The sequence below is a fragment of the Falco biarmicus genome, chromosome 3 (genome assembly GCF_023638135.1).
Source record: "Falco biarmicus isolate bFalBia1 chromosome 3, bFalBia1.pri, whole genome shotgun sequence".
Lineage (NCBI taxonomy): Eukaryota > Metazoa > Chordata > Aves > Falconiformes > Falconidae > Falco > Falco biarmicus.
The window spans coordinates 57,302,282-57,314,711 of NC_079290.1; positions in this window are offsets into that span (position 1 = coordinate 57,302,282).

A 12,430-nucleotide genomic window follows, 5' to 3' on the forward strand; every position below is an offset into this window, starting at 1 on the left:
AGCCACAGTCATCCACCACCTTCAAAGTATCACTGAAGGAAGAATAAATAGGAATTTGTATATCACCGGTAAAATCACCCCAGTGCTAACAATTCACAGGTTGAACAACATCCAATGGATACCTCCGTCTGAGTCAATGGGAGGTTAATCATTGCTTCACTGGTAAATGTCTGCAATAGCCCTGCAAAAATGAACAAACGTTTATTGTGAAATTTCTTCTTGTGTGGCTCAGCTCCTTTAAAGACCAGATTTTCTAGCTAGCCTAAATGATGGCTCTCAGACATGGCTGTTTATGGTCTTATTTCCAGGCTTGGGATGCCTCATCTTCATTCCCATGTCCAAGCTTGCAGCTACGAGCTGGGAACCCTTGCCTTGTCGTGTCCAACCCTCCCAAATGCATTCCTCATCAGCCTTCTAGGGCTCTCAAGAGCACCTCAAAACTGACTGGAGATGCTGTTTTCTCACACCGCTTCTTGATCATACTTTCTTTCTTGCTGTCAAGCAGAAACATTTGACTTGCCTTTCCTTCTGGAAAAAAACAACATCCAAAACCAAACAAAAAAGCCCACCCCACCCCATTTTTTCTCTTACCAGTGCTGAAATTCCTTAAGCAACAACTGTTATTAAAACCCCTGATACTTGGCTAAGCCCGCCAGCCGATCCTGGTGATAAATGGCCCTCAAGATGTGTGACTAGCACTAAACAAACCGGTCTACATCTTTCACCATGTTCCTGGGTGTGTGGCTGCCCTTAAATTCCTCAACACAGCGAATCTGTGTTTGCAACATTACATGAATTTACTTGACCCCCAAAAAGACAAAGCTATGCTCTTTGATGAAGGTAGGCTTCTTCCATTTGTACTGCCGGTCCCAAATCACTGGGCGGGGAGCACTGGTCTGCCAGAAACCCTAGGGGCTCTGCAAGGGAAGATTTCTCAACACAAGCAGTGTTCTTTCTCAGTAGCCTTTGATTGTCCATTTCTAGTTGCTTTGGGTTGTGATTCCCCAAGCAGCTGAACCACTGGTTTCTTACCACCAAAGGGAGAAGTGCACTTAGGTCCCATTTCATGGGAGATGACTCCTATGGACACAGACTTTGAGCTTAGCGAAATTATTTTGAGGTCCTACTGAGGTCCCATATTCTATCTGAGGAGGTTACTGTAGTTCCAGTGAAAAATATATAATTGCTGTAAGGAAATATGGACCATCATACCCAGTATTGATACAGGCTGGGGGATGAAGGGATTGAGGGCAGCCCTGTGGAGATGGACATGGGAGCACTGGTGGATGAAAGGCTGGACATGAGCCGGTGGCGTGCGCTGGCAGCCCGGGCAGCCAAACGTACCCTGGGCTGCACCAGAAGAAGCGTGGCCAGCGGGTCGAGGGAGGCGGTTCGGCCCCTCTGCCCCGCTCTGGTGAGACCCCACCGCAGCGCTGTTCCAGCTCTGGGGCCTCGGCACTGGAAGGGACAGGGACCTGCTGGGGCGGGTCCGGAGGAGGAACACACACATGGTCAGAGGGCTGGAACACCTCTCCTGTGAGGGAAAGCTGGGACAGCTGAGGCTGCTCAGCCTGGAGAAGGGAAGGCTCCGGGGAGACCTTATTGTGGCCTTCCAGTGCCTAAAGGGGGCTTGTAAGGGAGATGGGGACAGGCCCTTCAGTAGGGCCTGTTGCGCTAGCACAAGGGATTATGGTTTTAAACTAAAACAGGGTAGATTCAGACAATAAAAGTAAGAATTTTTTAAAATGCTGGTGGTGGAACACTGGAAGAGGTTTCCCAGAGGGGTGGTGCCCCATCCCTGGAAGCATTCAGGTCAGGCTGGACGGGCCTCTGAGCAACCTGATGGAGTTGAAGATGTCCCTGCTCATTGCAGGGGGGTTGGACTAGACAATCTTTGAAGGCACCTTCCAACCCAAACCGTTCTACGATTATATGATCATGAAAAGTGTAATTTTGCTGGAAATATTTCTGTATTCCTTTTTTTTCCCCCATGTAAATTGAGAAAATCAAGCGCAATTATATGATAGATTTAAATCTGAAATATTCTGGTATTATTCGATTAACAGTTCGTTTTTTAAAACCTCTGTCCTCCTCCTTGCCATTAATTTGCCTTCGTCTCCCCCCCCCCCCCCCCCCCCCCAGTTTTAAATAACAAAACATTGTCTCATTTATTTTAAATTTATTTGGAATCTCCTCTTCCCTCCCTCCCCCCCCCCCCCCCCCCAGGATATAAAAGAGCAAAAGTTTGTCACAAGTTATCCAATTTTCATAATGAAAATAGCTTTTTAAACCCCAGCCTGTTATACTTCATTGTTAGAAATACAGGGAGCAATTCACAAGAAATGTGCCCCGTGCCATCTTGAACATCTCAGGGTATTGGGATATCTATACATAACTAACATTAAAGTGGGAGCCATGAAACCTGCATCCTTCTGAAGCAGCAGCTGAAGGGCAGGCAGTGCCCTTCCACATCTAAAACAGCACTAGCGACATGAATTGCATCCATAGAAAGTAACAGTGGGATTCACCTCTCCGCCCCGTAGATGTCTGTGCTGAGATGTCCTTTGTACCGAATGGGGCGAGGGAGGCTTAGATGCATCTCTCAGGCATGAGTTTTCTCAGCGTAAAGCATCTGGGTTAAGGCAGAGGAGGGATATGACCCTGCCAATGCCTATTTCTCCGCATTCACCACAATGATCTGATTTATCCAGCTAAGGTTAGGTGAGATGAGTCTTACCCTAGGTGATGTGTTTTCTCTTTTTTAGATGATACCAGCATATAAAGACAGCACAGGGTTGACACTATGCAAAATATGTATGAAATATGCACAGAATCCTGTTCTGCTGAATGGCATGGAAGACAGTTTCATTTTCCTGTGTCCCTTCCCACTTTTGCTGTCAGAAGAAGCCAAGTCTGCCCTGATTCAAACACACATGAGCTCATCCCGTAACTTTTTCTTAGCTAAATCTCATGGTAAACACAGTGGTCATCTGCCTTTTACACACAGCTATGATGGTCTCATGGAAAGGCTGGTGGAGAGGTTTCTTATTTGCCCTGACCTCGCCATCCTCACCAGTGCATGGATAAGTTGCAGACACCAATGTATTTCCCCACCCAGGTATGGTACCACATTGAAACCAGTAACAACGTGCAATGTGTTAGCCTAACAAATACCAAGGAAACTCTGAAAGGAGCAGGAACATTGCTTGGAATTTCTGAATTGCAAACGGCCACTTTTTGTGCAGAAACATTGTTTTCAGGTAAGCTACAAGTGGCTGTTTTTTAAGAAAGAACATTGCTTTCAGTTGAGTTACAAGTAGCTATATTTTGTCTCAGGAAAGAGAAATACTGGCAATTTTTGTACTCTTTTAGGTTGCTGAATTGGTCAGCATGGCAGATGCCTAACCAGCCAATTTTTTTTCTCTTCTTAACTCTCCTTTTTTAGTAGTCATTTATCTTTTAAATCACGAGGAGAGTGCAAGGTGTTCTGCTTAGCACTGAAGCCCTCCATATTGTGGATCTTGCACTTTTCCAGTACTTTAACCTCAGGCTTTCGGCCGTTTATGCTGTCTGAAGCATGACAAGTGCAGGCAGCCCTCCTGCCCAGCTCTGGCTCTTCACATGAGCATTTCAGCAGTTCTCTTCTGCTGTTATCTCTGAATCCCTGAAGGCAACACGCTTAGCTGGGGTGTCCCCTGGTTACTGCATGCAGTGCTCCAGTATATGCTTTGATTTCTATTAACCGGCTAAGAGCAGAAATCCTTTCCTGCATCCAGCTTTGCAGGCTGGAGGCTCCAGCGTTTCCCCACTGTGCACCAGCAAGCTTCGACGAGCCCTTACTGCCTTGCTGGCAGAGAGGATCACACATATGCTTTGCATTGAGCTGGCTGGGTCAGAGGGTTAGCTCATCCACGCCTGCCCACGGTCTGTGCAAACTCAGCTGTTTATGTCTGCATTGCTTCTAGGAACCTTTCCAGCAGCAAAGCCATCTGGGACAAGGCAGTGTGGGGTTAAATGTGCGTTTTGGGGGATAGGTGTAGGAGGCAGCAGAAAACCTTTGAATCAGCAAAGTTGCTTGCAAGGGGAGGGTGTAAACAGGATTATTAGGATCATTAGAAAATGTCCATCATTGCTAAGTTTTCGGGTTTGGGGTTTTTTTTTTTGTTTGTTTGTGCAGGCTAAAGGACTGCCATCGCTTCAGCCTGTGTTATAATTCAGACAACTGAGAGAAAGCCAAGCCCTGATGTGGTTTCCCAGGTCTTCTAAGCACGCTGTTTGGCGTCCGGCCAAAGAGCTCGAGCGCTGCCAGACTTGTTCATAGGTGGGAGAAAGCTCAAACATCCAATATCCCGTCCGTACCGGAAGAGGCAAATAATACTAAAATTAAAATTATTATTTTTTAATAGTTGAAATAACGCCTGAAAGGATAGATGTTTTTCCTAGGTGGTGTGGCTGTAGCGAGTTTTGGTACCGGCAGAGGGAAGTGTTTGCCCAGAAGACGCAGGCGCGGCGTGAGGGGCAGCCCGGGCGGCTGGCGCCGGCGCTGGGCGGCGAAGGGGAGCGGGAGGGTCGCCACCAGCCCCGAGCGTGTCACTTCAGCTGTAACTGGAGCTACTGTTTGACACTGCCTAAAAAGGCGCGATATGTCAGAGCCGTGCCAATTCATTTCGAATCACGGGGAAAGGGGCTTCAGAACATTCAGAATAGGCTCCACGGGGAGCTCTATCATTTTGAATGAGTCACCTGCATGTACTGTGAGACATGCTGAATATTACTTATTCAGGCTTGGAAAAAAGTTTACCTGTTTTTTTACAAGGCTTTTCCACTATTTCATGTCTCTTATTTTGAAGCATTAAACCAAATTATCGACTGAATAACAGGCCATTCTAAATAAATCATTTGAGATTACTCTAGCCCCCACCTCTTGCTGTCTGAGAAAGAAACAGAGAAGAGCTCTCTGAATAGGTTAAAAAAAAAGTTTTAAACTTCTGCAAGAACAGTAGAAAGTCAATTACAAGTGTCCTAAGGAGGTACTGCCAAAGTAAATGGAGTCTTTTTTAGAATACAGATATTCCTTAAGCCAAGACTGGTGCTGAACATGAGCAGAGAGGAGGACTGCTGGCATGCTGAAAGGCTGTACAAGGCATTTGTGAGCGAGTGCAGCATAAATGAGGACTTTCTTTTTCTTGGGGAAGGAACAGATGAAGAGGAAGAACAAAGTTACCACTGCGATTTACAGCCACCTCTTGCTTGATCCTGAATTTTTCCTCTGTTTAGAACAGTGTTTGTTACTTTCTCATAGATGTCATGTGGCAGGGAGGTGTGGTGGGGAGGATCTCATGCAGAGAAAGGATCTTTCTTATAGATGTCATGCAGAGAGGAGATCAACACTGAGTTGTTACTACTCATGTTGGGATGTCGACAAATTCTGTGTAGAAGGACTGGCATGAAAGGTAGATAAATTGCCCTGTTAGCCTATTTTAAGTAGCTTACCTGTTATTTCCAAACCAGATGTGGGAAGTTGCACAAAAAAACACTTTCATCTTTTAACAATTAGGAATACAAGCTGTACTACCTTTGACACCTAATTTTTAGGTGGCATCCTGCCAGCCACTTTAGTTTGTTACTGACTGTGAGATACAATTAATAATGTGTGGACTGATGAAGAAGAAACTAGATTAACACAAAAGGTAGCCCCTCAGAAAAAATTAAATTACATTTTTCAAAAGAGTGTAACAGAGAATCTCTCTACCTTTTATTACACTTTTTACACTTTTTACCATTTGTTACACTTTTCACCAGAACATACCTATAACTTTTATACTTGTTAACTCTCATGATGATGTTCTGCTACATGTAATGCTCTCTGGGTTTCTTCTCAATTTCCTGAATAAATGGCTGGGGAATTATATTATATGATCCCATTCTGTCATGCCAGTTACAGCAGAAATATTTCACCAATATATTTTGGTGGCATTTTTCAAATAACTTGGTAAGGGTACCTAGAAAGGGTTCATTCCCCTGGATTCACATGGAAGACCGCTCCACAAGTGAATGTGAGAATGATTGGGTTTTCTACTTCTCATCTTTCATCTAGGACATGGGACTTATTATCACAGTTGTCCTAGAATTCTGCCACACTACATATAGATGGATATATGGTCACAAATGGCAATCAGCATCACCCACTAATGGCTTTGATGATCAAGACCAGGGTTTTGACAGAGTAGAATAAAAATGTGAGTCAGTGGAAGCTGAGAGCATGGAGTATGCTTTTGCAGCATGCTAAAGGCACTCATGGGCTGATTCTGCCCAGACTAGAATCCATTGTCGTCATCTACATTGAGCCAAACAAACTGTACTATTCTAACAAGAGATTATCAGACAACACACTGTGGCTAGATACCTGCAACAGCCCAAAACCCAGGAGCTGAATTACTCCCTTTTTCATCATTAATTCTACATGGCAAGCTAGGAAAAAGGACTATTTTTTTGGCCTGTGTCTAAAATTTTGTACTATTTCTATATGGTTTATTGTCATCATAGTTATCAACATACACAATATTTGTACATAAATATTAATATTCCACAGAAATAAAAGTCCATTAAGTGTTTTCAAATAGTATTATTAGCTACCTTCAAATTACTCTTTTGTATTTATCATCAAGATCTGGGTGTCATTAGTATCAGTTTGTGAAATCAGTTACCATATATTGTTTTATCCCAGTGCAAAGAACATGTGCCATTTTTGTTGCCAAAAGAATTTACTAAAATTCCTATCAATGTGCCATTAATACTAGAGAAATCTGGCTTTTTTTCAAAAGCAGGGTGTCACACATTTGTCTGCTATTCACAATAATCATGCTATCAGCAGCTCCTTCCCTCAGTCAGTAATATTTCTTGGATTTCTTGGAACTGTGAGTTCAGCAGAAAGCTTGGATTAGTTGACGAGAAGCTCAACATGAGCTGGCAGTGTGTTTGCAGCCCAGAAAGCCACCTGTATCCTGGGCATGTAGTGATAGGACAGGAGGAAACGGCTTTAAACTGAAAGATGGTAGGTTTAGATTAGATATTAGAAAGAAATTCTTTACTGTGAGTGTGGTGAGACCCTGGGACAGGTTGCCCAAAGAAGCTGTGGATGCCCCATCCCTGGAAGTGTTCAAGGCCAAGGCTGGATGAGGCTTTGAGCAACCTGGTCTAGTGGAAGGTGTCCCCGCCCATGGCAGGGAGTTGGAACTAGATGATCTTTAAGGTCCCTTCCAACCCAAACCATTCTATGATTCTATGACATTTTTTAATCTAGAATTTCCTTGCAACATACCTCTCATTTTGAGCATACTCTGATATGGAACCTCTTTAATTTATTCATGAGTGCTTTATAATGTCAGGCTTAGTTATTAAAGAATGCAGGAAGGCATTTTCTGTACCATGTACCTATGTTTCTATCCCCCAAGTGCCTGGGACATCTGCCATTGGTATGAATTCTGAAGTATGCTGTCGTTTTGTGATTATGCTGCTGAAAAATGATACAATTTTTGCAGATTCAGTTCCTGTAGATTGCACTACCAAAGCTCATTCCTTCCTCCTTGTCATCCTTTTTTTGACCTTCCTTGTCAATATTCAAGTAAAATATAGCTCTGCCCCAAACAACTTGAAGTCTAGTTCAAACATACACATAAAAAAATACAAAACCAGATGGCAGAGGTAGGCAACTAATGCCGATCATAAGCTTTTGCAAATTAGCTTTTCTTTGAGGATGAATTCGAAGTGAGAGAACACAGCTGCTCAGAACTCCAGGCTTGGGGTGGGATGGAAGACGACAGGAAAGTGAGAAACCCTTAAAGATATTGGCAAAGGGAGTGGGAGTAGTAAGATGCAAGAAGGAGTCAGAGACATGAAGACCTGGAGGGTGAGCCTGGCCTCAGTGGAGAGGGAGAGAAGGAGCCCTTGGAGGAATAAAAGAGAAGCTCAAGGCAGGGAGAGCCCATCTTAGCTCAGACATTCAGCCTGCTTTGCCCTGAAATGGAAGAAATCCACCATGCTGGAAACTTTTATCCTTTGGCTGTCAAATAGCTTGGGGAGGGGTGGGGGTAGGCTTGGTTAATCAGGAAATGATCCTTAACTGGTGTTTAGTCCAGTCCAAATAACCTCTCACTGCTACATGCATAGGCAAGAGGAAAAGAAGGAATCAACTCCTGTAGTTCAAGCTACAGAAATACAATCTGGAAAAGCCCTGCTGAGGCTGTATAGCAGGAATTAATCCAAAAATCTCCCAAAACCAAGGAAAACTATCTGGGCAAATTCTTTAGATCAGAAGTTGTTGCTCTGTCAGCTGCTGACCTCTCCTGTGCTGCAGCACAAGACACAGTCTAGGATCTTGTAGTTTAGGTGCTGCATCATCACTATGTGCTGCTCTCATGTGTTGATTTTCCTCAACAAAGAATGAAGAAAAGGAGGAATGGAAAAACATGATTTTAAAAACTGTAGTGGAATTCAGTTAAATATGTTAAAATAGCTTACAAGGTCTACAGGTTAAAATTTTATTAAGATACAAAAAAAAAAAAATCCCACAGGGAGGGCCAGAAGGGGAATTAGCAAACTGTCACATCTCCTGGCTCACTTCACTAGTATATCCCTTTCTACTTTATCTGGGGTTTTTTGATATTGTAAAAAAGCATAAGTTCTCCATGCCCAAATGGAGGTTTGTAAAGTACCTTGCACTTTGTGGACCTGTGTTTCACCTCAGTCTGCTGCTCTCTAAACGTCATTCTAGATCATTTGTGCATGGGGGTCTTGTGTCACCCTCTCAGATGGATTGTGGCTGGAAACTGCCAGCTTACGACAACTGATGACATTCTTTAAGAGCCAGCTGAAGACAAAGTGGAAAATCCAGCTGTATCCATGTGTAAATTCTAACTAAGGCATGTGTCATTGATAAACTTTGCTATTGGGGTGCTCTGTTATACTTTATTTATATCAACTTAAAATCTGAAAGAATGTCACTTTGGCTGCATTTCAAAATGTGAAAGCTGAGCATATGTGGATTCATTGAAAGGGAAATTAGTCACTCATTGCTTTAGAGAATTCAATCACTTTAAAATCCCTGCAACATCAATATGCCTCCCCATGAAATAAATGCCCCAGAGGATTTCTGGTTTTGAACATTGTCTTAATGCAACTGTCTAACTACTAAAGCACAGTTCACCTACTGAAGTATGGAAAAGCATCTGGAAGTATTGTTCAATCAAAACATCTGAACAGACTTGGAATCAGCACAGTGTTTACATTTTTGTCAGTTATCTCCAAATGCTTGTTGCTAGCAGGAGCCGTCTTTTTCCAGGCAGCCTCACATGTCATACAGTACTGGAAAAAGCTCATGAAGAGACCTGCTGTCTTTAACACTGCATTAGTAGCAAACAAAGCTGTTTACTCTCACATGCACTCACGTATTATTTCCTGAGCTTCACCAAAGTGAGCTGTTTCTCTAGCTGTAAGATGACAGTACAGGCCCAGAACGACAAGTGTTATCACCATGGTGTAACTCACTATGATGATGGAACCCAGCTCCTCATACTCCATATGACCACGACATGTGGTGAGCAGGTTCCTGGGACTCTTATGGCAAGTCTTCCCCAGTCTCCCAGCAGGTGAATCAGGCTACGTGACAATAAATGACCAAAGAGAGCACTAATACCTACAATGGCAAAATTGTGGTTGATAGCACAAATGGCATTGGTTGATAGCAGAGCTCCCTCTGTCTGCAAGACTGCTTGAAAGATCTCCCTAATCATCACTGGGGGCCGTGGCCAACAGGCTGTTTTCTTCTGGGGTCCCTCCTAGAAGAAAAGCCTTGAAGCACTTGAGCACCCACTCCTACAAAAGATGTGGGAATGGCAGGCTCAGACACACTGAGAAGAAAGAAGGTGAGGGGTAAGGACCTAGTAATTTGTATTCACTTACATATCTCATAGTAAGCTCTGTTCCTTCAGCAAGCCCAGATCCCGGCTGTCTGTGAAGCCTAGGTGAGGAGCCCAGCCTTCCTGAGCAGCTCTTCTGATAAAACCAAGGGCGATTCAGGTTTTAGGTAGGATGAGTGATGCTGCAGTGCTGTGTTGTCCTTGTAGAGAGCTTAAGGCAAGTAGACTTCTCTCTTAGGCACTCAGTTAAGTCCCATAATTTAAGTGGAATGGATGTGAATGACAGCTATAACTTAATGATCTCCCCTATTTCTCACGTGCCATGTTCCCAAGAGCAGGCCAGTGTACTGGCAGGGTGCTGTTTTCATTCATTGCACACACTCACCCTTCCTTCAGGCCGCACCCCAGGAATAATGGCTGAACTGACCTGCTCAAGATAATCTCAGATCTGCCGCTCTTCCAGATGCCTGCTCGCTTTAGATGCTTCTTACAAGACTAAAGAAAAATCTGATCAGCCTACTCACTTTTTCTGGGACATGGCCATGGTCTCGAGACAGAGAATTTCTCCTATAAACCGAGGGCAAACTGCATGCATCAGGAGATACAGCTAGCACTGTAGTACCTGGAGCGTCACCATAATTCCTCCCTTTGGTTGGGTGGTTCCCCAGACTCTCACAAGTCTGGATTCTTTGTGTGTTCACAATCATATTATTCACAATTTCAGTTTCCTCACAACATTTGGTACTGGGGTCTTACTTCATAATGAGACTTAAATTAACTACTCTAATGTTTTGGCATAGTTACTAGACACTAGATTTTTTTATTGTTGAGGAATTTCATGATTGTGTAATTGTGTAATTAAAATGAGAGTGTTTGTATGCAGTATCTCTGACACTGAGCTATAGTTTCAGATTTTAAACCAGTTGTCTGAGCTTGTGCTCAGGGCTGTGGTAGCAACAAATTTGTAAAAGCAATTCAGGAACAAGGTTTCACCAGGCCACTAAATAGAGTCTGAAGTTTTTGCTTTGCTCAGAAATAGGTTGAGGAAGCTGAAAAGTTAAAGTCTGCAACAAGAAGTCTGAAGCAAACCAGCAAACATTCAAGTGCCATCTGAAACATGCAGGTTGCTCCAAAGAAAAATGCCTAGACAAGTTCCTGTGCTTTGCTGGACCTGGGAACTGGTTAAGTAGCTGAAGGAGAACAGTCATCACTACACACAGGAGTTCTCCTGGCTCCTGGGGGGGAAGAACAAGTTTGGGGGGGACTGGAAGTAATTTTACTTTCTTACTTGCCTTTGACTCTAACTGCCAATGTAAATCACTGCGGCACACTGTCTCCTTGTATTCAAGCTGGTTTTCTCTCACATTAGAGTAGGTAGGAAAAGCATAGAATGGTTTGGGTTGGAAGGGACCTTAAGGTTTTTTTGGACCATCTAATTCCAACCCCCCTGCCATGGGCAGGGACACCTTCCACTAGACTAGGTTGCTCAAAGCCCCATCCAGCCTGGCCTTGAACACTTCCAGGGATGGAAAGAAAATGGGGAGCTCATTACATAGAGAAATACATGCAAAGAGCTGCCAAACACACAAAGTCAGCCCACTGAAAAAAGTGAAAAATATCTTTCTCACTAATTTCTTTAAAGCAGGATTAGTAAGCAGCAGCCACAAGGGCCACCTTCTTGCCGCAGGTCTGGATCTAAAGATTTTTTTTAAAACCTCTGTCTCCTTCACATGAGAAAAGTGTAAATCAAGGAGAAGCACATGGCAAGAAAGGCCATCTGAAGCAGAGCAAACAGTACACACAAATCTTACCCCAGCTTTTTGAGCAGGGAGCACTTGGCCCAGGGAAACTCAAGAGATGCTGGTGAGGAGATCATCCTTCCTGTAGTAGCAGTGATACTGTTTGCAGCTAGTCAACATTGCCATGCCTCACTGCTCCTGTGCCCCCATTTTCACAGGTCCATCTCCTCAACCCAGCCCTGTAACTTCTGTCTGCCTACTCAGGATAGGCTTTTTATTCATTACCTTATTTAAGGCGAAGCTGTAGTTGGTTTGGTCAGCTGTTGTTTGTTTGGTAAATGAGGCAAAGGGTAGTTTGAGTTAGTTGATTACAAATATCTGGTGAACTAGTGGAATTTTCTGGGTGTTTATATTTCTAGTCCATCTTACTGCCAACTTCTCAAAGTATTTTGCAGGTGTGAGAATACTCACAAAACCTTTCTTTGGCTGACAAATTTCATCAGCATCTGTGATGAATAGTGAGAGAAGCAGGGATGAAGAGTCATTTAGACACTGAACAATGACACCAGTGATCTGTTTAAAGCCAAGCACAAATTTAAGTGATTTACCACACTGGGCCTTCAAATCTTTGCCAAATGTCATCCAGAAAATTGATAGTAGTACTGTGTCTCCTACAGCTCTGACAGGCTTAGGCTTTAATTATGACAGCAAACTGCTGTTTAATTTAGTAAAAAAAATATAAAATATCTGATAAGCTGGGAAGAAAAATGAACT